The sequence below is a fragment of the Phalacrocorax carbo genome, chromosome Z, assembly GCF_963921805.1.
Source record: "Phalacrocorax carbo chromosome Z, bPhaCar2.1, whole genome shotgun sequence".
Taxonomy (NCBI): Eukaryota; Metazoa; Chordata; class Aves; order Suliformes; family Phalacrocoracidae; genus Phalacrocorax; species Phalacrocorax carbo.
In genome coordinates this window covers 62,861,653-62,879,425 of record NC_087548.1, presented here as the reverse complement: position 1 = coordinate 62,879,425, position 17,773 = coordinate 62,861,653, and positions in this window count along the sequence as shown.

The window sequence follows — 17,773 nt, the reverse complement described above, 5'->3', positions numbered from 1 at the left end:
TTTCACAAAATCAGAGGGAACTGAGTTACCACCCTCAGTTCCACTTCAGGGGTAAGATCCTCCTCACCACATTCCTGCAGTCAGATACAGATAAAATCACAAGTTACCCAGGATAAAGAGGTGATGGAGACAAATCATATATTAGCATAAACGGTAGTAACAGCACAGCCTTTTTCAGAATAAATGTCAAAAAACTTTCTTCATATAATGAACTCATATTTCTCTCCCATCCCAATTCAGGGAATGGGAAGGCTTCTGAAATGCCAGTCAGAAAGGGCTCCAGTGCCTCCCCTCCATCCCAATACCTAGCAAGGTTTTTCTTAATTACTGTTCTGCAGATGTCACTTTGTGGTTTTGCCTGAGGACAGGGGTTATTATTCAACTTTACTTTAAAAAAAGGGAAGAGGAAATCTTTGGAGAGTCAAAATGCTTCTACCCTCAGAGATGACAGGGTGGCAGACGGTGTCATTCTGAATATTCATCAAAAGCCAAAAGTGAAGTCACAAAAACAGTCATGGAGGTCAAGGCTTATGAGTCTTCAGAAGCAGCCGGGGAAGCAGGCAAATCAGGAGTCCTCAACGGATGTCATAGAATCGTAGAATGTCCTGAGTTGGAAGGGACCCATAGAGATCATCGAGTCCAACTCCTGTTTAAAAGAATCTTTCGATGGTTGCCATAAGCAGACATACGGTAAAAATTAAAACATGAGTTCACAAAGAACGTTAGGAAAGATTCAAGTGTTACTAAGTCAATAAGGACATTTTAGTGATTTATTTTTTTTTTACTAGTGATCAGCATCCTTGCATTTCTGTGTTTCAAGGAAACTTTTTCTGACCCTCCAGATATTTATCAGAATTTCAAAAGTTAAATGGGGAATCGAAGTCAAATTCATTGGGACTAAGTCCATGAAAAATAAACCACATCCACCTGTACTGCTGTTACTGTCAGAAAGCATATTTTTGGTTTTTTTCTTCCCCACAAAAATTTACACTTCAACTTTTAAAATGAAACTAGATTCATAGTTTCATTCTCAGCTGTAAGATGAACACACAGGTCTGCTGACACACTAACGCTGTTCAACCTCACTCCCTTAAAAATAAAACAAACAACAAAAATCCACACAAACCGAAAACAGTTCTTCAATCTGCTTTCATAAATTTTTTTTCATCATAGGATGCAGACATAACATACATGGTAGTTGCCACATACCAGCAAGTCTACAGTAACAGCGCATGTGTACACCTGACATCAAGTACCAGGAGATTCAGAGGCTAGCAGCGTCCTATCTGCTAACAGCCAAGAGCACATGACTGCATTTATAGAAGAGCTAAAACACAGTAATTTGCTCATGTCTGAGCCCTGCTCAGGGAACAATGAGGGGTTTGCTCCTATTTCTTCTGTCTCAACAGCAAAACTGGTAATGCCATCAGTTACACAAAGTTTAGCAAAGAAACCTGAAGGTTTTAAGGAGGGACTTAGGATGAAAGTCAGGGAGCTCGTGCACAAGCCCATGCCAGCAGTAACTAACACTGGTAAACCAAGTTCTCCTGCTACAAGGGTATCAGAAAGGGACCCATGAGATGTTCTGTTGTCATTTCCCTTCATCATGTAGTAGCTGTTTTCTTCACCCTCAGAGAAAGACTTGAATGCTAGAAACTGTCTATTTTGTGAACACATCAACACCCAAAGTCCAGCAACAGAGAAAGGCTGAACCTTTCTGAGCTTTCACAATTCATGGGAACATTGTACAGCTGGAAAACAAAACTTCCAATAATTCCATAAAATGCTCACAATCAGGTGTCCTCTATGGTTCACATTAAACTGTGTTCAAGTGTGAGTCAAAATAATGAAGAGGTTATGTGCAGTCCCGGCAAGACCATGGCAGTGGAGAACCCATATAACTTCATTTGTGCATTGTAGGGGAATAGACAGGGATCGGCGACCGGAAGATCACGGGCTGTGACGGAAAGATAGACTCCTCCCCATAGGAGTGGCAGGAACAGGAAGTGCAAGAGCTATATAAGCGTGTGACGCAGCTAAATAAACGGGCATTTTGTATCCATCATATTGGTGTCTGTGCATCACTGTCCCCAGGGTGGGTAGAGCCCTGTGTCCCGGAGATATGCGGCCCAAGATAAGTTCTCCCATAGAAGCGTACAGCAACAGTGCATAAAGTTCAGAAACACTTCATGTAATAAGTGTCAAAAATTGGTTCAGTTCATTTCCTGTGTATTTTTTTTAATAAATCACAAAGTCTCTTTTGCACTCTCACTTATGTTAAAACTAATGAAAAAAAGCCATATACTCAGTGCTTAATGCCAAATTTGGGGGCACAATAGCAGGTCAGATACATAATCTGGTTTTATTTTTCCTACAGATATTTTGTACACATCCAGTTAAAATTTTTTTCTGCTATGTTGGAGTTTTCTGCTAAGTAAATGTGTTCCTTTTCCCTTCTTGATCTGGGGGCTCTTTTGTTCATTTCTCATTCATATTAAATATTCCCCATTTCTCACTTCCAGCATTCTCAACAACTAAGAACTAACTCACAACAACCTCTCTATCAAATAAAACTGACAGAAGATATTCCCACTGGGAGTGCCATTTTTCCTATGGCTGATTTCAAGAGAGACAGTTGCACTGCAGCTAAAAACTGTCTTTGACTTCCCAGGTGTCTGGAACCAGATAGTGGATTCTAGCAGAACCCGCAGGGCTCAGCTTCTTTTTAGGAAAGACTGTTTCTGAAAGGATTGAACTTTGACTGGCAGGGAGAAGTAGTAACAGGCTGAGAATTTGATTGTTGTCCAAGTACAGGGTTCTTGTAGGCTATCTTCACCATTTTCATATAAATTAAATAGAGTGCTAAAATAGTAATAGGTCTATCCCAAGGGAAAAAAAAAAAAAAAGGAGACAAGGATGGACTTTAAACTACTTGGTGTAAATGAGTATTCAGTTCTAGATTCAAGATTAAAACAGGTATAAATTTTTTAAAAAACTTTTTCCTTTTTTTTTTTCTTTAATACTTAATGCTTCCTTTCCATTCAAATCTTTAGACAACTTTTTCCTCTCCATCTGTCTGATCTAGCAAGTCATTCGTATCTCTGGTAGCCTTACAGTGACTACATCAGGTTCTGCAATAGCCTGTTTCAGGTCTAACTTAACTTTCTAATGATGCTGTTCCAGAGTTAAGGCCCAAAAAGAAACATCCAGTGGCATTAGTCCAGAGCCTTTGGAGTTGTGCACTTTACTTATCTTGTTGTTTTTGTTTTAACATTACTGCGAGTAGTACCAGTGCAAACTATCGCAAAGTCCCAAGCAAGTAAAAAACTGCTGAATTTCTCTTCCCTCTTTTGTGTGTTTATAGTAAGACGGAGAGCAGAAATGCAAGTACCTTTCCAATGCACACAAGACTGATCTTACCTCTTTTTGGATATCTAGTTACTAACTCCTTACAAAAGTAACACAAAAAAAAGAAGTGAGAAAAATCATAGAATCATAGAATATCTCAAGTTGGAAGGGACCCATAAGGATCATCAAGTCCAACGCCCTGCTCCTCGCAGGACTGCTTAAAACTAAACCCTATGACTAACGGCGTCATCCACATGCCCCTTGAAGTCTGGCAAGCTTGGTGCTGTGATCACTTCCCTGCGGAGCCTGTTCCAGTGACCAACCACCCTCTCAGTGAAGAACCTTTTCCTAATGCCCAATCTGAACTTCTCCTGATGCACCTTCATTCCATTTCCTTGTGTCCTATCGCTGGTCACCAGAAAGAGGAGGTCAGCACCTCCCCAGCCACTGCCCACCTTGAGGAAGCTGTAGACTGTGATGAGGGCACCCCTCAGCCTTCTTTTCTCCAAGCTGAACAAGCCAAGTGACCTCAGCCGCTCCTCCTAAGTCTTGCCCTCGAGGCCTTTCACCATCTTGGTCTCCCTCCTCTGGACACACTCTAATAGTTTAATGTGCTTCTTATATTGAGATGCCCAAAACTGCACATGGTATTCGAGGTGGGGCCACAGCAGTGCAGTGCAGGGTGGGACAATCACCTCTCTTGACCAGTTGGCTATGCCATGCTTGATGCACCCCAGGACACGGTTGGGCCTTTTGGCTGCCAGGACACACTGTTGACTCATATTCAACTTGCTATCAACCCAAACCACCGGATCTCTTTCCTCAGGGTTGTTCTCCAGCTTCTTGTCTCCCAGTTTGTACATATAACCAGGATTAGCCCGTTCAGGTGGAGAATCCATCACTTACTCTTGTTAAATTTCATACGGTTTATGGTTGTCCTGCTTTCTAGTCTACTGTCCAGGTTTTGGCCGAGATAGAGTTAATTTTGTTCCTAGTAGCTGGTATAGTGCTGTGTTTTGAATTTAGAATGAGAACAATGTTGATAACACACTGATGTTTTAGTTGTTGCAAAGCAGTGCTTATACAAAGTCATGAACATTTGAGCTTCCCATGCTCTGCCGGGTGCACAAGAAGCTGGGAGGGGACACAGCCAAGACAGCTGACACCAACTGGCCACAGGGATAATCCATGCCATATGACATCATGCTCACTATATAAACTGAGGAGAGATGGCTGGCAGGGCAGCAATCACTGCGCAGGGACAGGCTGGACATCAGTCACTGGGTGGTGAGCAATTGCATTGTGCATAACTTGTTTTGTATATTCCTTTATCATCATTATTATTATTATTCCTATTATTATTATTGTTGTTGTTATGGTTATTTTTTCTTCCTTTGCTGTCCTGTTAAACTCTCTTTCTCTTAACCCACAGGTTTTACTTTCCTTTTTCCAATTCTCTACTCCATCCCACCGGGGAAGAAGGGGAGCAAGAGGTTGTGTGGTGATTAGCTGGCAACAGGGGTTATGTCACAACATCTACCCAGATCTCTCCGTAAGGCTCCTCTGCCCTCGGAGGAGACCACAGCTCCTCCTAGTTTCATATTGTCAGCAAACTTACTTAGTGTACATTCGATTCCTGCATCCAGAAAATTTATAACAACATTAAAGAGCACTGACCCTAAAATTGAGCCCTGTGGAACCCTGCTAATGACTGGCCACCAGCCTGATGCCATCCCATTTACTGTAATCCTTTGAGCCCGAGTCGTCAGCCAATTGCTCACCCATTGTATAATGGATTTCTCTAGCTATGTGTTGGATTTTTTTTTGTCCAGAAGGATACTGTAAGAGACAGTATCAAAAGGTTTGCTCAAATAAAAAAACCCACTTACTGGCTTCCCTTGGTCAACTGGATGGGTGACTTTGTCATAGAAGGAAATTAAGTTGGTTAAGCAGGACTTTCTGCTTGTGAACTTTTGCTGGCTATGACCAATGACTGCATTGTCTCTCAAGTGTTTTTTGGTATCTCCCAGAATAAACATATCCATAATTTTACCAGGCACTGCAATGAGACTGACAGGCCTGTTAGACTGACCAGGGCCTTCCTTCCTACTCTTCTTGAAAACTGGGACAACATTTGCCAGCTTCCAATCAACTAGGACCTCTCCAGGCTCCCAAGACTGTTGAAAAGTAATGGAAAGAGGTCCCACTAGCATTGGCCAGCTCTTTCAGAACCCTGGGATTAATCCCATCAGGCCCTATAGATTTATGCACATCCAGCTGAAGCAGCAGGTCTCAAACAAGTTCAGGGTTGGCTGAGAGTTTATCATTCTTCCAGTTGCAGTCTTCCAACCCGGGGCTCTGGGGCTCCCAGGGCCCATCATCAGTGTTAAAGACAGGGGTGAAGAACGAATTAAACGTCTCCGCTTTGTCTATGTCCATATTTGTGTAGTGACCATCTTGCCAAACAATGGACCAATATTATCTCTGATCTTCCTTTTGCTGTTAATATTTTTTAAAAGCCCTTTTTATTGTCCTTCACTGTGCTGGCCAGCTTGAAATCTAATCAAGCTTTGGCTGCACAGAGTTTCTCTCCACAGTGGCAAACAGCCTCTCTGTAGTCCTCCCATGTTGCATGGCCTTGCTTCCAATGTTCAGCACTTCCCTTTTGCACCTAAGTTCTAGAAAAAGATCCCTGCTGAGACCAGCCAGCTTTCTGCCCCACTTGCCTAACTTCTGACACTTTGGAATTGCCTGCTCCTGTGCTCTTAACAGATGGCTCTTGAGTTTACAGCTCAAACCGAGTAAAACAAAATTGCTCTAGGAAAGTTCTGTTGCTAGCAATCTAGGACAACAGAAACAGCAAGGAGCAGAGCTCAGAGTGTTACAGAGAAGCCTACTGATGTCCATACTTCAGCTGGGCAAGGAGTCACATTTTCCATGTGCTGAGGGACCAAGAGCTAATAAACTTTAAACCATTTTTATACATAGATTTCAGTAAGAGACATTTCACAAGCATTCTTTAGAAAGCTCCTGACAAGCAATGCAGATAAACATGTCATAAAGAGGCTAGGAAGTTATAATCAAGTTAAGCACTTTTTCAAGTTATACAAGGTTTTGGAGAAAACCACACAAGGGCTGGGAGCTGGATCCTGAACCCTGTCCTGAGCTGACATTTTTACTTAGAAAAACCATCCTCGCATCCATTATTTCTTGCAGGTAAGTAGTGTTCCACAGAATTAATGTTTACACAACAAAAGTATTATTTAAAGTCTTTAATAACTAATATATCCTTATTGCCCTGGTCTCATACTGTCTGCTTTCCACAGGAGGAAGAAAAATAATGGGGGCTTAAAACCAAATTTTAAGCTATATCTTTCATCTACCTGCAACCTAGTATTTCATGTCATCTTCCTCCTCTTTAGAGAAGTGAAAACTCATGGATGAGGATGTCAGATTGGCATGGTTTTGCTGGGATAGAGTTAATTTTCTTCACTGTAGCTGGTATAGTGCTGTGCTTTGGACTTAGTATGAGAATAATGTTGATAACACACCAATGTTTTAGTTGTTGCTGGGTAGTGCTTGTACTATTCAAGGAGTTTTCCAGCTTCCCGTGCTCTGCCGGGTGCACAAGGAGTCAGGAGGGGAGGGGGCACAACTAAGGCAGCGGATTCAAACTGTCCAAAGGGATATTCAATATCATGGATGTCATACCAGTATATTAACTGGGGGGAGCTGGCCAGGGGACGCAGTGATCACGGCTTGGGGACTGGCAGCATCAGTTGGCAGGTGGTGAGTTGTTGCATTGCTTGGTTTTTTTCCCTGGGTTTCATTTCCCTCTCTTATTATTTTCCTTTTCATTTTATTGTTATTATTGTCATCATTAAAATCACCATAGTCATCATCATTATCATTACTATTATTACTATTACTATTTTATTTTAATTATTAAACTGTTCTTGCCTCAACCCACGAGTTTTCTTGCTTTGCTCTTCCAATTCTCTCCCCATCCCACTGGGGTGGGGGGAGTGAGTGAGCAGCTGTGTGGTACTTAGTTGCTGGCTGTGGCTAAACCACGACAGTCCTTTTTGGTGCCCAATGTGGGGCACAAAGGGTTTTGGATAATAACAGTTGCTGGTCACAGCATTGATTCATCTGTTCTCAGTAACAGTTTATCTGGTCTGCATTATGCTCTTGTTTTTGCTTTACTTGTTAAAGATTGGTGTCGGGTTTCGCAGTTTGCTGTGCTCTGCAGTGATTACCAATGTTTTGCCTGGGTGATTTGTTATCAAACACTGGTCTTCAGCTTTATCTGGTATTCGGGTTTTCTATTGGAGCCCTTACTGTACTTCAGGTACCACCTCATGGAGACAGTAATTAAACCTCCTCCTCTGAGACATTTTTTATGCAGGAAGTACAGAATGGCACCTTAGCTACCTTCTTCTACGATGTCTCCTCCTTCATTACAACAACTTCTTTGTACCTTGAACATCCTTGGGTTCATAAGATACTTCTATTGGTCATATTGCTTGGGCATATTGTTTTGGTTTTGGCTAAGCTTAATAAGCAATTTAAGAATAACATCCAGATACCTGCCCCAAGGCTCAATAGTTATGAGTGGCAGGGAATGTGGGATAATATGGGAAAATATCTAGGATGGTGGGCATCTCCAGTGTTTTGGAACTCCACCCCTGAACAAGTGCAGAATCCTGAAAAACTAGTAGAGTATTTGAAGAAATTATGTTGTCACCTCGGCAACTCCAGAGAGACAGAGATCACTGCAACATGCTGGGGCCTGCCCCATGCCTACCAAGCCCTGTTCAACAGTGTTCAGTAGCCAGAAGGGGAAAAGAAGGCCTCTGGATCTAAAAAGACAAAGAAAAAGAAAGTGACAGGTACTGAGGCTACTACAAATCCAGCAACAGGCACCGTGGCCACTCAAACCCCCACAACAGGCACTGCAGCTGAATGGGAAAAGTGGCCAGCGCTCTGTCTCTATACTGACTCCTGGCTGGTTACAGCAGTGGAAGCGGAACAACTGTCAACGAAGAGGCAAACCCATCCGGGCTGCCACATTGTGGCAAGATATTGCTGCCCGGGTAGAGAACCTGGTTGTAAAGGTACGGCATGTGGATGCTCACGTCCCCAAGAGCCGGGCTGCTGAAGAACATCGAAACAACCAGCAGGTGGATCAGGCTGCCAAGATTGAAGTGGCTGAGGTGGGTCTGGACTGGCAACATAAGGGTGAATTATTTCTAGCTCGGTGGGCCCATGACACCTCAGGCCATCAAGGGAGAGATGCAACATACAGGTGGGCTCGTGATCAAGGGGTGGACTTGACCATGGACGCTATTGCACAGGCTGTCTGCAAATGCGAAACATGCACTACAATCAAGCAAGGGAAGCGGGTAAAGCCTCTGTGGTATGGGGGATGATGGCTGAAACATAAATATGGGGAGGCCTGGCAAATTGACTATATCACACTCCCACAGACCCAGCAAGGCAAGCACCACGCGGTTACAATGGTGGAAGCGACCACCAGATGGCTGGAAACATACCCCTCCATGCCCCATGTCACCACCAGGAACACTATCCTGGGCCTGGAAAACAAGTGCTGTGGCGACATGGCACCCCAGAGAGAACTGAGTCAGACAACGGGACTCATTTCCGAAATAAGTTCATAAGCACCTGGGCCAAAGAGCACGGCATTGAGTGGGTGTATCACATCCCCCATCACGCACCAGCCTCTGAGAAAATCGAACAGTACAATGGACTGTTAAAAACTACACTGAGAGCAATGGGGGGGTGCAACATTTAAACACTGGGAAACACATTTAGCAAAAGCCACCTGCTTAGTTAACACTACGGGATCTGCCAGTCGAGCTGGCCCTGCCCAATCAGAACCCTTTCGTAGTGTGGAAGGGGACAGAGTCCCTGTAGTGCACATAAAAAATATGCTGGGGAAAACAGTCTGGGTTCTTCCTGCCTTGGGCAAAAGCAAACCCATTCATGGGATTGCTTTTGCTCGAGGACCTGGGTGCACTTGGTTGGTGATGAGGGAGGATGGACAGGTTCGACATGTACCTCAAGGGGGTTTGATTTTGGGTGAAAACAGCCAATGAACTGAATGGTATGCTGTTAATTGCTCTATAATGTTGTATGTCATCACTACTGTGGTTGCTAAATGTTATATCAATGGTATCATAGTAGGAATCTCCCAAATTAATGAAAAATGAACTTTTCATTGAAGTAAACAAAGTGCAGCAGTGATGGAACAAGGACTGACTTCAGCATGGAACAATCCAACACCACACACACAATCTCTCTGGCCCTGAAAGACTGTTACAATAGATGGAGCCCAAAGTCATGGACTAAATGAACTCAGTGGACGTTCTGTGAAGACCTGTGGATATTTTACATACATTTTACAGGTGTGGTCCATAGACTAAGGGAATGATAAATGATATCTGTATATAACAGGCTACTATATGATTTCCTTACCATAATTCACTGCTTTTCCTAGGGAGAGGCCATTTCATTTGCACCTGCTAATAAATATACGTTTTGTTTTAAAACAGTCCCCAGCAGACAAGACACCATATGCTAGCCAACTGCACGACCTAGCTTCACTCTGAAGGATCTTCGGAGGCCTATTTTTCATGACACTAGTGTTTCTACTCCTTCAAGGCAAATGCTTCTTCTGTATTACCCCTGCTCCTCTGTTGTCTCATCACTGATATTACAAACAATTCAACAGCTTTGACACATTCAGAGTTCAAGAAACCTCTCACCTAAACAACATGTATTATTGATGTTGATAGGAGTGTAACAGAGCTACTTTATTTACCCTTCCATCCTTCTACCTTACGCAGACAGGTGTGACCTTTCAGCCCATGGATAATTCCTATAGCTCATGTCCACATTTACCAAAACCTGACAGCATCTGTTGTTGGTTTGGTTCATTACTGAGTGGAGCACCATCAATTAAAACAAACCTCAGTACATATGAGTTCCACCACTTAGTGATTCTGTGTCTGGGAAGTTAAAGGCTTCCTTGGTCCCATTTCCAGCCATATTTCTTTTCCTAGGAGTATTAGAACAGGGTGCCTGTGGTGCCTTGACTTCAGCCAAATTGGTCCTGAGTTTTAAACAAAAACTGGTACATTCCCACTAAGTTGCAATTCTGACAAAAGCACATATTCTGCAGTTTCTGAACTTGAGTACTGGAAACAAAATAGCAGACTCTGTGTACCTCCCTTGGGTAAATCCACTATGGCACTGTTTTTAGTTACTTTCTGATCGCATCCAGCTTCAATGTTCTAAAGAGGAATGAAAGCAGAACAAAGTAGTTAAGCTATAGCTCACATCAGACTGAAGACCAATATAAATCTGGCTACTGAAGTCATCTAATGTCCAAGCTGGGCCACCCACATTTGTAACATATTTGCACAGTGCCTCTGAAGACAGAAGACCCGGAGAAATTCACACATATACATTACTTTAATTAGTTCAGTTCAACCAGTGTAGGTAACCAGGAAAATAAGCTAGCACATCAGTTCATTAGTCTCTTGGAAGCTTCACAGCCTGTTTGTAAGGTGTTTTGTGGCATTTTTTTTCTCTTTTCTTTCCCTTCTAGATAGGTACTTCTTATCAAGTCCCCAGGCCTGCCCTAGAATAAAAGGTATAACCCTTTTTCACATAAAAGTTGTGGATAGAGCACAGCAATTCTCTTACAGTGATGACACCTCATTTAGTATGGTTTTAGGGCATATTAAAACTGAGTAGTCACTAAGCTGCTGAAAGCGGCAACCACTGAAATGCTACCCTTACCGAGTTGAAAGACAGTGTTCTTCATTACTAACTCCACCTGAAGTAATACAAAAAGCATGACTACGAAAAGAGTTCCTTAATCTGAACAGACCCATGAAAAAAATATAAAAAGGGAGGTTTGTGCTCTTATTTTGACAGGACACACTACAAGCTAAAAGCCACAGCAAGCTTGTCAGCCCACAGAGAGTCAGTACACTTTTCTGCACAGCTTGATTTTAAATATATTATTAACATGTTTTACAAGAGCAGAAGATATTAAATCTATTTCACATGTGCCACAGAATTTCACTCTCATTTTCTGCCAGCATCCAGAACATCCTCATATAGGAGCAATTTTAGCAATTGTGTTTGGTTCCTTAATCTTATTTGATTGCTGCTAGGCTTCACGAGATACTCCCTATAGACAGAACAAAGTGGTACATTATTTAAGAGCCTCAGGCTACAACCTTTGCTCATACATCAACAATGCAATATACGCACTCACATAGGCAGAGTTACAAGATCAGGCTGTGAATTTCAGGGCTGTGCATTATACGACACAAGGCAAAAAATAATTTCACACCCACACAGTATGGAATTACCTTTAAAACTCCTTCTGGGCTTGACACGAATAAAAATACAGTTCCTTTCTGAATTGCCTGATGCAATTATGTTTCATGCTTTTTAATATTTTTAGGACTTTAACTTTTTGTTCTCTAACATGATGTGAGGTATTCCCTCAGTCTGCTTTGTCTTTATATTGACTTATACTTTCATTTTAGGTGACACCCTTTCAACATCTGCCAGAAGAATCATAACAACAGCTTTTAATGTGCAGCAGCATCACCTACTTTCTGCACTGTGGTACCTGTTAGAAGATTCAACAAAGACAGCAGCAATACACCAGCAATGATGGCTGAAAGCAACATAGCATAATCCACAGGGAAGGAAACAGTGCAGCTAAGTGTGGTAGAAAGATATAGAGCAAAAGGAGACAAGCTGCTAATATTATTCAGATAGTTAAAAGCAGTAACTGAATACATCTAGAAAGTGGCTGCTCTGGAACAATTGCTTCAGCTCCATATGAGGGAAGAAAAATGAAAAAAAAAAAAAAAAAGAAAAAAAAATTAGTAGCTGCAGAAACCACTCTAATTCACTTTAAAGGCAAAGCACCTAGGGGTAACTATGAACTGATCCAACCACAACCCACTGAAATTGACCTACCAGGTGTGAGCTACGATTTAATTTTGACGATAGCCACTGTCAGGCATTTAAAATGGAAGCTGCAGAAAATTCCATAGCAGAAATTTAACCCACAGGCACTGGAGGAAATGTCTTTGTAGATGATGTGATTATGGAAGAAACATTAAACGAGTTCAACAGTGGCAAAAAAATGCGTAAAGCAAATATTCAAAGAAAGAGTTGCAACAAATAAACACTTCTAGGCTACAAAATATTTAACAAAAAATATTTAACAAACTTTCTTTAGTTCCTAGAGAAAGGAATTTAAATTCTGTCTGTGGCAAAACAGCTTGCCATCTTTACCTTATTTTCAGAAGCGTGATCCTGAGGAGGCAGCACACCTCAGCATTTTTGCACATGAGCCACTGGCAAAGCTCCTGCCTACAGTCTTGAGGAATGTGACTGGAGCTGTCCTGGATCAGCACTGCTCAGATAAGCTTTGGTCATGTATGAACAGACTTTGCAAACCTGCGGATGTCATCCATAACACTACTTCTGTTCCCTTCCTGCTCATTCTAGTGTTTATGGACAACTGACTAGTTTGCAAGAACTTCTTTTACTGTGCAGCAGAGTAAATCAACTCCTGGCTGACAGCATCCAAGCTGGGATTTTCACTGTTGCACAGAAGATGGCGATGGGCCATTTGTCCCATGTGTCATTATAGAATCAAGGCGATGAACGCAGCAGCAGCAGCAGTTGGCGACGAATGAGGCAGCAGCAATGGTAAGCTCCGTGGCTGGCCACTAGATTGGGTGGACAAGGGTGTTCCTGGAGCCAAGGAAGCCCAAGGAAGAGCAAAGCAGCCTGCTAGGTCCTGGCAGCTCTTGCAAGCAAGGCCGACACGGCCCGGGCATTGCTACTAGCAACCATGGGAGATTAAAATGGCCTCAGGGAGTGCAAGTGACCAGGAGCACAGCGACCAGGACGAGAAATGGGGAGCGGTGCATCAGCCAGGGCGTGGCGCGGCAACTAGTGCAGGGAGGGAGAGCGGGGAGGGTGCTGCATCCTGCTTGAGGGCCACAGCCCAGGCAAGTGCTTTAGGTCTCTGCCAGGATGGTAGGCCCTCACCTCAGAGCTAAAACCAGTGTTCCTGCAGAGAAAGCAGTGGAGATGTCTGATGAATCCACCCAGACAGAACTGGTAAGGAAGGAGGCTTCAGTACAGGTGGTAGGTTGCAATGAGTGCCCTGACCCTTCCCCTGGTGTGACGGTAAGTACCTGCACAAGGTATGCACAGGTCGATGATCTGTTGTGCCAAGTGGCTGAGCTGCAGGACACAGGCTGCACAGTATTAGTGGAGCCAAGGCAGAGACAGATAGGTGGTTTTCAGGACCACTTTCCTGTAGCAGATACCACTGAGAACGAGGCACCTTGGACCCTGGTGACCCGCAAAAGCAGGGCTCCACTTCAGCCCCCACCTTCCAGTATCACCAACAACACATATGAAGCTTTAGCAGCTGCAGACACTCAGGAGCAAGGTCTGCAAGGTGCAACTGCACCAGCAACACAGAACAGATACCACAAAAAGAAGAGACGAGTGCTTGTAGTGGGTGACTCTCTGTTAAAAGGCACTGAGGTGCCCATCTGCCAACCTAACAGGGAGTCACAAGAGGTTTGCTCCCTTCCAGGAGCTAAGATCAGAGGCATCACTGAGAGGGTGCCACAACTTGTCAAAAGCACTGATTACTATCCGCTGTTAATCTTCCATGTGGGCACAAATGATGCTGCAAGCCAGTGCCTGGGAAGACAATGAAGCCCTGAGGGAGCAAGTGAAAAATACTGGTGCCCAAGTTATCTTCTCCTCCATCTTACCTGCTGGAGAAAAATGGGCGACTAGAAATAGGTGAATAACGCAAATCTACTCCTGGTTACATGGCTGGTGCTGACATGGGGGTTTTGGCTTTTATGACAATGGGACATTCTTCAGCAACCATAGCCTGCTAGGGAGGGATGGGATCCACCTGTCTGTAAGGAGCAAAGGAATCTTCGGCAGAAGGCTTGCCAACCTGGGGAGGAGGGCTTTAAACTGAGGGACCCAGAGGGTCCCGGCCAAAGTGGCAATGCTAATGCCATCACATGCAACAGGGGAATAAGCCAGGTCAACTAGAGCAGTGACAAGGGTGCCTTAACTGCCCCATGAGATAACAACCAGGACACCAACCACCTCAAGGGTGTGCGTGGCTGTAGTGGGTCCTCATGCACCCTGCCAGGGAAACCTGCATGCTCAATTACCTTTCTGAAATGCCTGTACACCAACATACACAGCATGAGGAATAAACAGGAGGTACTAGATATTTGTGTGTGGTCGCAGGGCCATGGTTTGATTGCAATCACAGAGACATGGTGGGATAGCTCACACGACTGGAACATGGTCATGGATGGCTACAGGCTTTTCAGGAATGACAGACCACCAAGGCAAGGTGGGGGAGTTGCACTTTATGTTAGGGAGCAACTGGAATGCATCAAGCTCTGCCTTGCAGTGGAAGGGGAACAAGTTGAGAGCTTGTGGGTAAAAATTAAGAGGCAGCCAAATACGGGCAACACTCTTGTGGGTGTTTGCTACAGGCCACCTGATCAAGAAGAGGAAGTTGATGAACCCTTCTACAGACAGCTGGCAGTAGCCTCACAATCACAGGCCCTGGTTCTCATGGGGAACTTCAACCACCCCAATATTTGCTGGAAAAGCAACACGGCGAGCCGTGCACAATCCAGAAGGTTCCTGCAGAGCATCGAGGACAACTTTTTGATGCAAGTGGTGGAGGAGCCAATGAGGTGAGGTGTGCTGCTTGACCTTATACTAATGAACAAGGAAGGGCTGGTTGAGGATGTGAGAGTTGGAGGCAGCCTTGGCTGCAGTGACCATGAAATGGTGGAGTTCAGGATCCTGCATGGTAGAAGCAGGGCAACAAATTGGATTACAACCTTGGACTTCAGGAGGGCCAACTTTGGCCTCTTCGAACACCTGCTTGGACGAATACCATGGGTTAGGGCTCTAGAAGGCAGAAGGGTCCAAGAGAGCTGGTCAATATTCAAGGACCACTTCCTCTGAGCTCAAGATCAGTGCATCCCCAGGAGGAAGAAATAAGGCAGAGGAGCCAGGAGACGTGCATGGATAAGCAAAGAGCTTCTGGTGAAACTCAAATGGAAGAGGGAGGTTCACAGTATGCAGAAAAAGGGATGGGCCACTTAAGAGAAATATAGGAATGTTGTCAGCGTATGCAGAAATGCGACAAGGAAGGTCAAGGCCCACTTGGAACTAAATCTGGCAATGGTTGTCAATGATAACAAGAGCTTCTTTAAATACATCAGCAGTAAAAGGAAGACTGGGAATACAGTGGGCCCCCTGCTGAACAAGGTAGGGTCCCTAGTGATGCAAGATGCAGAGAAAGTGGGGTTAATGAATGCCTTCTTCGCTTTGGTGTTTACTGCTAAGGCTGGCCCTCAGGTATCCCAGCCCCCAGAGTTGAGAGACAAAATCTGGAGAAAGGAGGACCTCCTTTTGGTTGAAGGAGGATTAGGTCAGAGATCACCTAGGCAAACTGGATCCTCGCAAATCCATGGGCCTTATTGGGATGCACCCATGATTGCTGAAGGAGCTGGCGGATGTTCTTGCCAAGCCACTCTCCATCATATTTGAAGGTTATGGAGGACAGGAGAGGTGCCCGAGGACTGGAGGGAGGCAAATTGTCACTACAATCTTCAAAGTGAGCAAGAAGGAGGACCCAGGAAACTATAGGCCAGTTAGCTTCACGTCCGTCCCCAGGAAGGTGATGGAGCCATTCATCCTGGAGGTCATCTCCAGGTATGTAGAGGATAAGAAGATTATCAGAAGTAGTAAACATGGATTCACCAAGGGAAGATCATGCTTGACCAACCTGATCGCCTTCTATGACAGTATGACTGGATGGGTCAAGGAAGGGAGAGCAGTGGATGCTGTCTATCTTGACTTCAGTAAGGCATTCAACACTGTCTCCCATAGCATCCTCATAGGCAAGCTAAGGAAGTGTGGGTTGGATGAGTGGACAGTGAGGTGGATAGAGAACTGGCTCAACAACAGAATGCAAAGAGTCTGGATGGAGGCCTGTAACTAGTGGTGTTCCCTGGGGGTCTGTACTAGGTCCACTCCTGTTCAGTATATTCATCAATAACCTGGATGATGGGATAGAGTGTACCATCAGCAAGTTCTCTCATGGTACCAAGCTGGGAGGAGTGGCTCATACACCAGAAGGCTGTGCTGCCATCCAACAAGACCTGGACAGGCTGGAGAGCTGGGCCCAGGGGAACATCATGAAATTCAACAAGAGCAAGTGCAAAGTCCTGCACCTGGGGAGGAACAACCCCACACACCAGTACAGGCTGGGGGCTGACCTGCTGCAAAGCGGCTCTGTTGAGAAGGACCTGGGAGTGCTGGTGGACAGGCTGACCATGAACCAGCACTGTGCCCTTGTGGCCAAGGAGGCCAACAGTTATCTGGGGTGCATTAAAAGGAGTGTGGCCAGCAGGTCAAGGGAGGTTATCCTCCCCCTCTACTCTGCCCTACTGAGGCCACATTTGGAGTGCTGTGTCCAGTTTTGGGTCCTCCAGTTTAAGAAGGACAGGGAACTGCTCCAGCAAGTCCAACAGAGCTACAAAGATGATCAGGGGACTGGAACATCTTCCTTATGAGGAAAGGCTGAGAGACCTGGGTTTGTTCAGCCTGGAGAAGACTGACGGGGAATCTCATCAATACTTATAAATACCTGAAGGGTGGTGTCAAGATGGTGGGGTCAGACTCTTTTCAGTGGTATCCAACGACAGGACAAGGGGCAATGGGCACAATCTGGAACCCAGGAAGTTCCACCTAAACATGAGAAGAAACTTCTTTCCTGTGAGGGTGCCAGAGCAGTGGCACAGGCTGCCCAGGGAGGGTGTGGAGTCTCCTTCCCTGAAGACATTCAAAACCCATCTGGACGCGTTCCTGTGTCCCCTGTTCTAGGTGTGCCTGCTCAAGCACAGGTTTTGGATGCGATGATCCCCAGAGGTCCCTTTTAACCCCTGCCATTCTGTGAATTGCATGTTGTTGCTGCTATGGTGTTTTTCAGAGAGATGCACCTCCTTGCCCTTCATGATGCTTTAGTTTGCATTTCAGGTATAATCACATTCAGTCATTATCAGGCAGATTACCAGGACTCTTAGACATACCCATAGAGGTACAGCACTGGAGTTCTTCCACAGACCGATGATACTGCTAGTATTATCACACGCGTGCCTATAAAGATAACTCTCTCTTTGGAGACCAGGGTGATTCAGAGAGCAGAGTGAAACCGAAGAATTCCAATACACAGGGTCCAGAAACTGAAATGTGCTTTGATGGCTCAAAAAAGCACTTCTCCAAAATG